General features: G+C 38.0%; 1 protein-coding gene and 1 pseudogene across 6 annotated transcripts in view; both read right to left on the bottom strand.

Moving 5' to 3' along the window:
* krt222 (keratin 222) overlaps positions 1-12102 on the bottom strand; it is a 154614-nt gene that overhangs the window by 89097 nt on the left and 53415 nt on the right. The window lies entirely within an intron of this gene.
* Positions 268-10055, bottom strand: LOC307044943 (putative nuclease HARBI1; annotated as a pseudogene). Its single transcript has 2 exons — positions 9233-10055; positions 268-283 (listed from the first exon to the last, which is right to left on the bottom strand). The product of its transcript is annotated as a putative nuclease HARBI1 (transcript).

Consider the following 12102-nt stretch of genomic DNA (forward strand, 5'->3'; position numbering starts at 1 on the left):
GTTCTCACAAAATCAGCCCATGCAAAGACAGTGTTAAATTGAGCGAAATAAGGAATGGCTAAAATGCATGATCTGTTTGGTATTTTGAAAAATAAAAAGTATAAATATGCCTTATATAGGTATGGTCCTACACTATATTATTCAAATATAGCATGATAGGTCCACTTTAAGTAAGTTATCTCTGTTTACTGTATTAATCTAATGATGCTCAGGTTCTGTTTCAATGTATCAAGCATGTTTTAGTTAAAAGTAAAATGACAACCACAATTAGGCCAATATGATCCTATAGCAAAAACACATATACATAAATTACAAATAGCTCAAAACAAGGCTGCCAGACTAGCTCTCCACTGTTCGAAGCACACTCATATTGGAGTTATGCATAGAAACCTATCATGGCTTCCGGTTGAGAAACGTCTGCAATCTCGTGTTATCACTTAAAAAAAAAAAATCTAATTTAGCAAAGAAACACTGTATTGTTATGATCAAATAGTTTACACAAGAGACAAGCAGGACCATAAGACTAGACAAGCTACATCAGGCCATCTACTGGCACCTAAACCCAGGACAAGTTTCCTGAACTCTTCTGTGTCTTATAGAGCTATAATGGAACTCATTGCCAAACTACCTTGCTGAAATAGAGTCCAGAGCCTCTTTCAAGAAGAGATTGAAGGGCCATCTACTAATGACCATGTACCCTTGTGAGCTGTGAACCCTAATTTAATTGTATCTCATGCTTTGTACTGGTGGTTGTCTAGTGCACTCATCCTTGGCTGAGATTGATATTGAAAGTGGATGACATTGTTGATGATGTTGGAAATTGTTGATGATATTGGTGATGTTGTTAATGTTGTTAATGAAGGAATTATGTCTTGAATGTTGTTGTATTATTGTTGTATTGTTTTAAGTGTCGGACCCCAGGAAGAGTAGCTTTTGTCAAGAGCAAAAGCTAATGGGAATCCTTAATAAACATAAACATAAACACATAAACATCTCCTCCTTATTGATAACTCAAATAAACAAGCAAAGCATTTAATCAGGTACTTACTGAAACTACTTAAAGTAGCAATAATGTAATGTAAAAACAATATGTCGCCCTGAAATGTAATGAAGTAGAAGTGCGAAGCAGCCTCTCCTGGAAATAAAGTATAAGAATGTTTAAACTGTAGTAGTGCAGAAACGAGTCCTAAAACCCGGAAATGAGTTAACATGTTACTACTTTCGGTTCCCTTGTCTCAAAGTCGACAGTTTTTTTAATGTGTTTGTTATTAGAAGCCTGAAATATGATCTATGCTTTTCAGGTTTTGTTCTACGACCCCACCCGTAAATGTCAGAAGCTTGTATGTTGCAGACAAACTGCAGTTGACTACATGACACTGCTAAACATCATCACTCAGAACATTACCCGCCTATAGCTCAGCGCTGGTGATGTGCAGCCATGTGACCGTGATGTAGTTTGTTAATAGCCTAGAATGACCTTTTGACCTCTGGGAAATACATTAAAGCTTCAAAAGCTCATTATTCTGCTGAAGTTGATATTGTACAATTTAAAACCAAGCCCCAAGGAGGCGAGGTAGAAGTAAAATACTATAACTTAATAGTTATACAAACATGATCACCAAACAAACACACTTAGAAACACATTTTGTAAAACAAAGGCCTAGGAAAAACGTCTCTAACGTAACTAAATAGCAAAGCAATGTAAAGAATGCAATATATCTTGCCAAATGTTTCATGAGGAAGAAACACATTAGAGAACACCAGCGATCTATTCATACGTTGTGTTAGTTTAAAAAGAACTTCCCAGGGTATAATTTACTCAAACAGGGTCTCTTAAAAATAATGAAGATTTAAAGTACAGAGTTTCCACTATAGCTTGCATGCACATTTTGGCATCTTGAATCAAAGTCTGTTTACTATCATTATATAATATCCAGGGCCCAGGAGTTCAAAACTTTTAATCCCTATCTGATCAGATCAGATTTAGATTTTGGGGAGTTCAAAACCAAAAAACAGGATTAGGATCACGTTGATATCCAATCAGATCAGGAAATCCAATCCAAGCTTTAATCTGAATCAAGTCTTCAAAATGGGTAGTTCAAACTGACAAAACAGGATTGGGATCAGTTTGGTCCTAAAAAACTGGATTATCCTGATCCCACCAGAGGGGTGGATTTCCAGTGGATTACCAGAGCAAAATGTACTGTACAATTTATTTAAAAATATGTTTCAATTTAAATAAAATGGCAACGTTTGTTAACTGAAATAATACACAATTTTTAGCCTTCATGGGAAATAAGTTTAATTTTTCCATTTTTGCTCACGTTTGTGGTGACCTATTTTGTTTTCAACCAAATGTTGATGACATAAATGTTTATGCTCATAAAAGTATCGCAGCAAAGATTGTCAATCACAAATGTAATTTAGTTTTAAGAAAAAATATCTTCAACAAAGAAAAAGTCCATCATCTGTCATCACCTTTCAAAAGTAATTGCGGACAATAGCATCTCGCCTTGCACCACCACTCAGTCTCTCATTTAGAGGGAAATCCATAGGTGGGCCTGATCATCAGCAGAGGCAAGGGGCTCTGGGGGATCATCGATGTCAGAGAGGGGGACTCTGCGATGGACAGCGATATTGTGTTCCACAATACAAGCCAGTGTTATTTGGCATGCTCCTTGGGGTTCCACTCTCAGATAGTTGAGGCAGGGACAGATCTAGAAAAATATTCATGGGGTGGCAAGAGGGTGGCAGGAGATTTTGAGGGGTGGCATCCCCTGGCAGAAGTATATGCTGATTTAATCGCAGTCATACCAATCAATGTTAACTTGGAACGCCACAATATTAATATTTTAACTCAATATCATTAGGTGACATTATTGTGGCCCATCAGTAAAGCCATAAATATATAAGGTGGCAGACTTAATTTAATGAATTTTAACCGAACAATAACTGAATGAGTTTCTCTCACTCTTAGACCAGCAGGGGTACCAAATCTATGCAGACTGCTGCAATAAGGACATTAATTAACTGTCTCATCGATGTTTGTCTGAATGAATATAATACTATTAACAATCATATTATTCCTATCAGCTGTCAATCACTGTTATGATTCACATATTCAGTATTATTATTAAATAAACTATATTTTTTGGAGGAGTTAATGATGAACGTTCCTCAAGATGCTTGCTCACCCTCCTTCAAATTTGAAAGATAAGTAATTACTATCATATATATCAAAAGAATCAAAGGAATAGTTCAGCGCCCCACAACTTCATTGCAAACAGTTACAACCTTGACTTTACATCAGAAAGAACAAACATTAAAGAAGTGACTAACTGCATCAGTTAGGGTTAAAAAACGTGTATTCAGCTAAAACATATAAAGTACATATATAATCATCCAGTGGAAAGTCCTTACCTACTGGCCTAGTTAAATCAAAGTGGTTACTTTTGTTTGGCTGGGCAGTGTAGTTTTACGTCTTATTTGACTTTCTCAGGACTTGAAACAGTTTTTTGGGGGCAGACCCCCACAAAGAAAAATATATATTCACACACGTAAGGTCATCATCTTAACAGTTTATTATGCTCATCGAGTCATCCGTGAGCAGAGCATCAAGTTGGCATGCCTATAACAGCTGAATGTGGCGATTACCATCTTGATCAGCAAAATGCCTCACAAACTTATTAAGATTCAATGCTGAGTACAGCCTGAAGAACATATCGAGGATAAAAAAACTAATGTCACAACAGGACTTAGAAAAGCTTGTCCATGCTTTTATCTTCAGTAGACTCGACTACTGCAATAGTGTCTTCACAGGGCTGACAAAAAAATCCATCAGAAAGCTGCAGCTGATACAGAACGCTGCTGCACATGTCCTCACTAACATTAAAAGAGTGGATCACATCAGTCCGGTTCTGAAGTCTTTACACTGGCTTCTAGTCGGCCAACAAATTGATTTTAAATTACTATTGCTAGTTTTTAAATCATTACATGGTTTAGGACCAAAGTATATTGTTGAACTCCTGCATAATTACGACTCATCAAGGTGCCTCAGGTCTTCTGGGAAGGGTCTGCCATCGGTTCCGAGAGTAACAACAAAACATGGAGAGGCAGCATTTAGCTATTATCCCCCGACAATCTGGAACAAACTACCGAAATCATGCACGTCCGCAGAAACGCTTACTATTTTTAAATCGAGACTGAAAACCTATTGCTTTGGCTTTTTTTAATTGAGCTGCTCATATTCGCACTACGGTATGCCTTTTAAACATGTATTGTATACCTGTGGTGTTTATTTTTATTATTTTATTATCTTTGCTTTGTAATGTATGGAAGCCCATTTCCGCCACTTGAAAAAATAAAGTCCCCATGAAAAGTCATAATTATGAGATAAAAAAGTCGAAATTATGAGATAATAAGTCATAATGAGATAAAAAGTCATAATTATGAGATAAAAAGTCATAATAATGAGATAAAAAGTAATAATTATGAGATAAGAAAGTCGAAATAATGAGATAAAAAGTCATAATTATGAGATAAGAAAGTCGAAATTATGAGATAAAAAGTCATAATGAGATAAAAAGTCATAATTATGAGATAAAAAGTCATAATAATGAGATAAAAAGTAATAATTATGAGATAAGAAAGTCGAAATAATGAGATAAAAAGTCATAATTATGAGATAAGAAAGTCATAATAATGAGATAAGAAAGTCGAAATTATGAGATAAAAAGTCATAATGAGATAAAAAGTCATAATTATGAGATAAAAAGTCATAATAATGAGATAAAAAGTAATAATTATGAGATAAGAAAGTCGAAATAATGAGATAAAAAGTCATAATTATGAGATAAGAAAGTCATAATAATTAGATAAAAAGTCATAATTATGAGATAAGAAAGTCGAAATAATGAGATAAAAAGTCATAATTATGAGATAAGAAGTGCGCATGCGCTGCAGTGGCGCTGTCTTCAAAGGTCCCTTCATCACCTTGCTCTCCACCATGCAAACGGCATCTAGACCTAATAAGGTAACTATTACAGGTGACTTTTGTAAATGTTAGATGTTACATATAGCCTATATTGCAGCTAAACTACAACAATGCAGTTCATATAGCTTTGACATTAACTGTTATGAACTATAATATATTTAAGCAATAGCTCACGACAGGCCGTGGTATATGCTCATTATATCACAGCTAAGGGGCGCGGTTCGGCCCTCCGCGAAGAAAAATACACACTCTAATTTAAATAGTTTTTATTAGTAAATAATGATGTTCAAAATAAAATAGTCCCTCCGTTGCCTTCTGCACAAAACATAGTGCAAGGTGGTTGCTATGCAACAACACTAACAGCAAGCGAACATATTAGACAGAGAGCGTGCCAAAGGAACTGCACACTGAATATGTTTTGCCGTTTGATGTCTATGTCTGGACCGCTGCATCAAAAAGGAGGGTTTCTGCCCCGTTACTTCTCCGCTGCTTTCTTGTTCCAGTATGAAAAGCAAACTGCCTGCAGAAAAGCAAACTGCTTGATTTGACTTGTCCGTTTTATAAATGCCTATAGTTTTGTGGTAACATTCACGGGCTAGAGTTAGGCTAGCAACTCACAGCAGCAGTATGCCTATTGTCATTAGTGGCGTGAACGTTACCACAAAACTATAGGCATTTATAAAACGGACAAGTCAAATCAAGCAATCTGATTGGTTCTTAGCCGTGATATACTGAGCGTATACCACGGGTAGAATTGTAAGTTACTTTTCACAACAAGTCAGTATCCCTCCGCGTCTGAGAAAAACGGTATACCGTTGAGCTGAAAAGCAAACTGCCTGCAGTATGGAGGAGTGGATTGAGCAGTGCCTATCTCCAGAAAAAAAAGCACCTAAACTACGACATGCAGAGCTACGTGAAGAGCAGGTAGACCAACTGGAAAAGTACCACCATTCAAAAGCTTTCTGACGCGGGTCTTGAAACAAAGCAGAGAAATTATGACCGTTAGTGGCCACAGGTGCAAAAGCTCTCTCCAGAGCTACTGGAAGCCCAATCTCGGGGACCGGAGAAAGTGGAGCAATATTCTCGCCACGCCAAGCAACAGCCTCGAACAACCTCAACCTATACAAGTGACCACGTAAGCCATGCTACTGATGCTGGACAGTTTTTCAGTGGATGCACAATAAACAGCAACATACACATTAATGTAAATAAACAGCCAAATAATGGATCAACGCTCTCTGTCTAATATGTTCGCTCGCTGTTAGTGTTGTTGCATAGCTGTGATATAATGAGCATATATATATAAATATATTATAGTTCATAACAGGTAATGTCAAAGCTATGAACTGCATTGTTGTAGTTTAGCTGCAATATAGGCTATATGTAACATCTAACATTTACAAAAGTCACCTGTAATAGTTACCTTATTTAGGACTAGATGCCGTTTGCATGGTGGAGAGCAAGGTGATGAAGGGACCTTTGAAGACAGCGCCACTGAAGCGCATGCGCACTTCTTATCTCATAATTATGACTTTTTATCTCATTATTTCGACTTTCTTGTCTCATAATTATGACTTTTTATCTCATTATTTCGACTTTCTTATCTCATAATTATGACTTTTTATCTAATTATTATGAATTTATATCTCATAATTTCGACTTTCTTATCTCATAATTATGACTTTTTATCTCATTATTTCGACTTTCTTCTCTTTTATTTTATTTTTATTTTTTTATTTGACAGGGACAGTGCACATTGTTTGACATTTCTGTAAATGCGCCAGAGTTAGCCAACAGGCTATTTTTCGTCTGTAGTCCCTGGACAGATGTTGAAAGTCATCCTAAAAACAAAAATTCACACACTACATACATAATACAATCAGTAAAACAACATTCAAAAGAGATGCTTATATTACGATAAAAGCATATATAAAAACTAGGGCCGGGACTCGATTAAAAAAATGAATCTAATTAATTAGGGGCTTTGTAATTAATTAATCGAAATTAATCGCATTTTTAATCACATATAAATATTTGACCTGAGAACAGTGAGAAGCATTTTTTTTCACATGGATTTTAGTATACCATTGAATAATGACTGAATACATAAGCTTAAGCAACAAAACCTTGTTTATTTTTTTCAAGGTGGTACTTAACCAAGACCAACAGAAAAGTGCAATTTTTGCCATAAAGTGTAGCAATAGCATAGTTAGGAATATAGTACATTTCAGAGATTCAGGTAGCCTAGGTAGGTAGGCCTTCTGTAAACTATAACACTTATAACACTGTTTTTTAAGTAAAACACAATACTTTCAAGTACATTCAGAACATTGGAAACCCTGACTATTAGAAAACATCTCTCTGTTGCTTCAGAGACCATAACAGACTTTGTTGATTTACCAACAGTTGATTAACAAATCTAATCAATTTCAGTCCAACTCTCTCATAACCTTGGCCAAAACAATAAACAGTTCAACATAAGGTGCCAGTTGCACCAACAACATAATAAATAGTTCAACATAAAGTGTACCATTTAAAATAAAATAAAAAAGTGCCAGTGATTGACCTCAATCCCTCCTATTCTTCCAATATCCTGATGAAAAATAAAATCTCTCTGTTGCAAAGGCCACGGTTTGATAAACGCGAATTGGGTGTGGGTCCTTGTACTACGGTTAGGGCTAACGTCCACGCTAGCTTCCACGCTAGCTGCTATATGTTTTGCATTGAGGTAATACTTGATGCTTGATGTGCTGCGGTGATATGCGAATTCCTTTTTGCATAATTTGCAAACAACCGTGCTCTTATCGACGCTTCCATCCGTCCGTTTTTTAAAACAAAATGTCCCATCCACGGGGCCAACCAAAGCGGTCTCATCAGCTTTTTCGTTCATGTTTGACTATTGTTCACTGTGGTTTGTTGTTGTCTGAAGTCATGAACGTTAGTTGGTGCTCCAGTATAATCGGTACCCCTGAAACTCATCCAGTGAGAAACGTTCCGCGGTGCAAAAATAAGTGCAATTAAAATGCGTAAAAAAATGTAACGCGTTAATTTTTGTGTAATTAATTAATCTTAATTAACGCGTTAAAGTCCCGGCCCTAATAAAAACATAAAAACAAAACTAAAATACATATTCACAAAGCAGACAGATAGCAACAGGTCAAGGCACATGTACAAACAGAGCGTTGTGAAGTGCAGATTGTGTCAGTGTTGACAGAGCTGACTTTCCACTAACCATTTTTTAAAGTTAGATTTAAATAAACTGCAGGTGTTTTGTTCTCTAATCTTTACTGGGATTGACTTCCACTGTTGTGCAGCTTTAAAAGAAAAAGAAGATTGGCTGAATGAGCTCTTCCTTAATGGAACAACGCAGTCTCCTCTTGTTGCAGGTCTTGTTGACCTAGTTACAGGTGTGCGTATGGTGATAAAATGTCTGAGCGGAGGTGAGGTAAGGCCGTGTATTATTTTGTACATGAGGCAAGCATTTGCATATCTCATTACATTTTCCCAGCTCAACAAGTTATATTTTGTGAGTATTGGGCAATGATGAGAATGAACTGATTTCTTATATTTTGTATAGTGTTTGTTTGTACAATGATTCCAGGGGTTTAAGAGTGGTTGTACAGGCATGTGACCAGGTTGTTAAGCAGTAGGTGATACATCTCAAAATTATGACTTTTTATCTCATTATTATGACTTTTTATCTCATAATTATGACTTTTTATCTCCTTATTATGACTTTTTATCTCATAATTATGACTTTTCATGGGGATTTAATTTTTTTCAAGTGGCGGAAATGGGCTTCCATAGTAATGCCTCTTGTAAAATTCCATTATATAGGCCTATGTGTTTTTACTGTATGTATTCCTAAAAAGTATTTTAATTAGTTTTGTACAGTAAAGCACTTTGAATTGTCGCGTACAGAAAAGTGCTATATAAATAAGCTTGCCTTGCCTTGCCTTGCAGCCAAACTTGACAGGCTCTTCTCTGTCACTGTAGACCGCAAATACCTCATTCCTTCTGTCTACTTGGATCGAAAATGCTTCTCGTTTTGCACTTTCCCCCCGTTCAAATGAAATCGCCAAGGCTCGTGTCTTGTGCTGCATTCACTTGCACTCGGACATTAGAGATTTTCTCTCATAAATGTCGGATGATGAGCCACAACTTTTCTTTCAAAACAAAGCTGCCAACTGGGGTGGCAGCTGGGGTGGCAAGGCATTTTTCTGAGGTGGCAGCTGCCACCCCGTGCCACCCCGTAGAACCGCCAATGAGTTGAGGCATGCAAAACGCCTCTTCAGTACTCCATTCAAGCGCTCAATGGCACACCTTGTTCTTCCATGGGCGTTGTTGTAGCGCATCTGTGAGGGAGTGTTGGCCATGGGAAAAGGTGTCATCACCCATGGTAGGAGTGGGTAGGCACTGTCGGCTAATATAACTCCATCTGGCCTGTTGGTTTGAAATTCAGTGAACAACCGGCTCTCTCTGAAGATGCGTGCATCGTGGACTGACCCAGGCCATCTCACAACACAGTTGGTGATGGCAAGGTCAGCATCTCCCACAAGTTGCACATTGATGCTTTGCCTCCCTTTCCTGTTGTCATATTCCCACTCCATCTGACGAGGTGCTTGAATATGTACATGGGTGCAGTCGATCACCCCAATGGTGTTGGGCATGTCTCCCAGAAGAAAAAACTTCTGCTTTACTTTGGCAATCTGGCCATCATTGGGAAAAGTCACAAAGTGATCCAGCAGGCGAGCCAGTGCATCAGACACAGCTGTCAACACTTCACCCACTGTTGTCCTGTGGACTCCCATGCTGTCAGCTATGAGCTCATAGAATGTTCCACATGCGTAAAAGCGCAGGACAATGAGGACCTGTTCCTCTACAGTCAGAGCATGACTCCGCAAGGTTCTGCACTGCAGTAGTTGATGTCATCAAGTCCAAATCGAAAACGATTGTACAGTTCTTCTGTTGTGTACTGTTGGAGAGGTTTGGGGCGCTCGGTGTGGACCCTTTGGCGGTAACCTCTCCTTCCAGCATGGAAGATGTGAACAATCCCTGCCATGACTGTGTTCTGACTGTTGTTTCAGTCAGTAGGCTACATCAGTCTCTGAATAACAAGTAATTGCAAATACACACCTAGAATGCATGTCCAGATTGGTTAGGGCCTGTGGTTAATTATGTAATTAACAGCAAGGCCAGACCTATAAAACTAATTGCTGACCTGACCAAACCATTGAGTTGGAAAGATGGACAAAAAGGGGCCTAATTTTACATCTGCTGAGACCCATGCACCGCTGCAGGGTGTAAGGAACAATTATGACTCCATAGTTGGTAGCTTTAACAGAGAGGGTGGAGCGACTAAAGTAAAGAGCGGAATATGGATGGAAGTTACAGACAATGTGAATGCCACAGGATCTGCACACAAGAGGACGGTGGACCAAGTGAGGTTGAGGTGGAAGAATTTGAAGCAGCAAGCTACCAAAGACCACAGCCAGGCTAAAAACCCACAGACGGGTAACAAAGCATAGAAAAGGGGACAATACACAGATGTGGTACTTGATATCATTGGTCGTCAGCAGTCACAATCTTTACATGGAATACCAAACGTTGTACTGGATGGTGAGTCGCAGGTATGTGTGATTTTATCCTTGTTCCTATAGAACTACAATTGTTATCTTGTATAATTGTTATTTTCATAGTACTACAATGACTATATGTCTTATATAGCATCCTAGCACTACAATTTTCCAGCAGCTTGCATGCTTGTGATCATCTTAGTAAGGGGTATAAAGTATATTGATAAACTTTCATTTCAGGTTGTCAATGCACCTGATGACACATCATTGAAGATGAGGTCCTCCTGACCCATGTGGATCCAGAACCTTCAGCCAGGTCTGATGACACACTGCAAGAGCCACCTCTAAAGAGAAAATGCAAGCCCACCAGAAAACCAGAGCAGAGGGATGATGCCTATGAGACTCTGCTGAGCCGTGAAACGGAGAGGGCAGAGATGCAGATCCGTCTGTCCGAAGAACAAATACAGCTGTGCCTGCTTCAGCAAACTGAAACCTCACTGAGAATTCAGCTCCTCAAAGCACGGCTGGATGATCCAGCTGCCTTTGAATTAATGTTTTATTGTTGTTACCCTAGTGGGAGTATTTTTTTTAAATTACAATGTCATTATGATTTGATGTCCTTTATGTATTTTAAAAATATAATTAAACATTATAGATGTCTCTGCAATGTGGTCTCTTGTCTTCCTTGTATTCTTTTTCATGTCCACTAGATGGCGATCAGTAGGATTAAAGCACTGATACTCAGGATCTAGTCATCTTGAAAAAGCGTAATCTGGATCAGGCTGATCCTATCCTTTCCAGTCTTTTGACTGCAGCGTTGTGTAGGTGGACAGTAAAATAAAAGTCTGATCCAAACCACATGATTTTATGAAACCTGCTTCATTTCAAGCCCTTTTAAGAAAGTTAATGTACAAATGTATGTGTCGCCTAGAAGACTGACAATCATGTTATTTCGATTTTAATTAACCCTGTGAAGAGTTCTACTCGGTTCTCTTCCATGATTTGGAGACATTGGCGCAATAGCCTATATAGTCCATGGGCCAGAGGCCAAAATTGGACTTTTTGGTACCACTCAGAGTGGCAAAGTCTAGTAACATTTTTTGAAAAGGTACATGTCCATAGATGATATTTTGGTATGATAACCCATCCTAAGTGGTAGCTTTTTGACAGTTATCAGCTCATAAAGTTATCAACCCCCTGCAAAAAATAGGCCTCTAAACGCCGGGGGCATATTTTGTTTTGTGCTCATTTTCAGAACTTTACTCATATGTTATGAGGGCATGTTTGGTAGCATTTTAAAGTGTACAATCCTAGCTTTCATTTAGACCTAGTTTTGGGCCTATCTAAAAAATATAAAGGTCACATGGTCAAAGGTCAAACTGTCTCAACAACATTTTTTCCACTATTTTCGCCTAAACTGTAGTCTTTTTTATAGCACTGTGAAATGTAGGAACAGCACTGACACAAATAACAAAAACTGAAATACTCACAGGACTGTAACAATTCAGGAAATGTTTAATCTTCCCATAATAT

Source organism: Notothenia rossii, assembly GCF_949606895.1.
Source record: "Notothenia rossii genome assembly, chromosome: 1".
In the NCBI taxonomy this organism is placed as follows: Eukaryota; Metazoa; Chordata; class Actinopteri; order Perciformes; family Nototheniidae; genus Notothenia; species Notothenia rossii.